The sequence below is a fragment of the Lontra canadensis genome, unplaced genomic scaffold (genome assembly GCF_010015895.1).
Source record: "Lontra canadensis isolate GAN:19392208 unplaced genomic scaffold, GSC_riverotter_1.0 scaffold130, whole genome shotgun sequence".
NCBI lineage: Eukaryota > Metazoa > Chordata > Mammalia > Carnivora > Mustelidae > Lontra > Lontra canadensis.
Window position 1 is genome coordinate 1,054,592 of NW_022631124.1, and position 2,695 is coordinate 1,057,286.

Genomic DNA, 2,695 nt, shown 5'->3' on the forward strand with positions numbered 1-2,695 from the left:
ATGTCCATTCCAGGAGCATTAGGCTAATCCAATCAAAACTGTCTCTGGGGGGGTGTGGTTATGGATTTAGCATATCAAACACAAGACATTTGAATGGGACATTCTTAACATTTTAAAAAATATTGTTTATCTAAAATTTAAATTTAGCTCAGCATCCTGCATTTCATCTGGCAATCCCATTTGGGAGGGGAAGGGAAAGGGGTGGGGGAAGAGGAGCAGAAAGGAAACAGAAAGGAAATGTTGAATTTATCAGGAGACTTTCCCTCTTCTCTTTGGGTGGTGTCCAGGCTCCTGGAAGCCTCAGTTACATCATCATGGGGGGGGGGTCGTCTGGACTCCATGTTTATTTTCTGTTGGCTCCCATGACTGCTGGTTGAGGTGAGGTTTATTTTGTAGACTTTGGGTGTGGGTTTTGTCTATTTTGGTCCACTGACGAACTTCTGTGGCTGCCAGGACTTGTGATCCATTTTCTTGGCCCAGGCTGTGCCAGGATTGCTCCAAGAATCTCACCGTTGCTCCCTGATGACTGGCCCCTCTGTACTGGTGGTAAGAGGGGTCCAGTCGCATTTTTTGTCCCACCCCAGCCAGGGCACAGAGTGGGGCTCGTCACCAGGGCCTGCCCCTGCCACCAGGGGTGAGGGAAGCCGTGTGGGGGACAATCCTACAAAACCACACAGCTGGCAGAAGCTCAAAGGGAGGAGGAGGTTTTGCCCAAATTGATGGCAGGATTTGCCCTTTTTCTTTTACCTGAACGGTGTTGCTCCTTCTGTGTGCTAAATGACCGAAGAAAAGAAAGATGGCATGCGTGAACAGGCCCTCTTTCAGCCTGCTTACTCTGCCTGTCTCTCATGTAGAACTCAAATCTGAGAGGAATATTCTCTTTGCTTCTACAGCCAGCCCTTGTCTTCTGACCCCACCCTTTCCAGAAGAACAGATTGGTTAGGTTTTCAGAACATTGCCTTTCACTTTTTTAGAGAATCTCTTCTCTATTATGAGCTTTAGATATATATTTACTCAAGTATTGGAATAAAAACCTTTATTCTGTTGTCTCTAACCAGAGTTTCCGTAAGTTTAATGACTATGTATTAGTCCAGGAAGTTAATCCAGTTTCTAGTAACTGTTTCATATTGTAAGATACTTAAATATTCTGATTTTTTCCTTCAAACTAAAGTTTGTGAACAAAGGTATTCCTGGAGCTTTGTGTTTTACCCTGTTTCCTCGTTTTGCATTTTCGGCATTGGGATTATTGTGTCAAATAAGAACTTCGAGAGCATCCTTGGTACATACAAGCAAGTTGCTTCCTAGAAGGACTCTTATATGCTGGGGAAAAAAAATGGGATGTGATTAATGTTTACTGTGATGATGTTTTTCAAAGACCAAGATTGGCTCAAGCCCTGCTCTAGCCAGAATACTGCAACCTACAGGGTCGCTGATGGGGGTATGTGAATGAAGGAGAACATAGCCATTGGCTGAGACATTGGTCCTGACTTCTGCGTAGCACTCACATGAACCAGGAGAAAACTTAATGGAAGTCCTTGGCTCCATGCCCAGATCTAGATCTTATACCTCACCATCATGATGGCGGGGGAGGGGGTTTTGTACCTGCTCACAGAAAAGCAGGAAGCAAGGCTCCTGAGAAATTCTCCAACCCTGAGGTTATTGTACATGTGGCCTGTCTACCTGGGGCCCTCCCCCACTGATTCACAGGTGGAGGCTCGAGTCCAGACCTGTTTGTCAGGGAAGGCTATCTTAAGTTTCAGTAATGGGATCTGGTTGTGATCACTGGAAACCCATCCCAAATTGGGAAATGCTTCTCACCCTTGAGGAGTATCAGAAAATCTTGCTCTGATTTCATGGGTCTGGTTCTCAGATATTTTCTGCTGTTTCTCAGTGATGTCCCAGTTCGTCGTCTTTTAGTCTTTTAAATTTTTTTATTGTGTACATTAGTCACCATAAAATACATCATTAGTTTTTGATGCAGTGTTCTAATATTCATTGTTTATATACAACACCCAGTGCTCCATGCAATACATGCCCTCCTTAATACCCACCACCAGGCTCACCCATCTCACCACTTCCCTCCCCTCCAAAACCTTCAGTTTGTTTCTCAGAGTCCACAGACTCTCATGGTTCATCTCCCCCTCTGATTTCCCCCAACTCCCTTCTCCTCTCCTTCTCCCCATGTCCTCCACGTTATTCCTTATGCTCCACAAGTGAGTGAAACCATATGATAATTGACTTTCTCTGCTTGACTTATTTCACTCAGCATAATGAGTGAAATAACTCTTTTAGTCTTTGGGAGAACTTTACTTATATTGGTCAGTAAAGCTTCTGACATCAGCCACGATGGGACATTCAAGTTTAACCCAGGGCCTCCTAATGTATTAGGCCAGATATCACACCCCTTTTCACTCCAAACTATGCTTAACTATGTGACTTAAACAATTTTACCAGAAAATAAAGTCCAGAGGGCAAGCTAGTGATATAAAACAGTTCATGAAATATGGGTTCTGAAAATAGAATCCCACAAGGAAATAAAATGCTTCCTTTGCTCTCAGATTCAATAAAGTCCCCCATCTTTCATCGTGAGCTTTAATTCTGCTTGGTCCCAGCTGGGCCGGGCCAAGTGTGAGGGATAGAAATGCTTTGTGTTCCTTCCTTGGTTGTTGTGGCCCAGAGTGGCTTATTCTGGGTC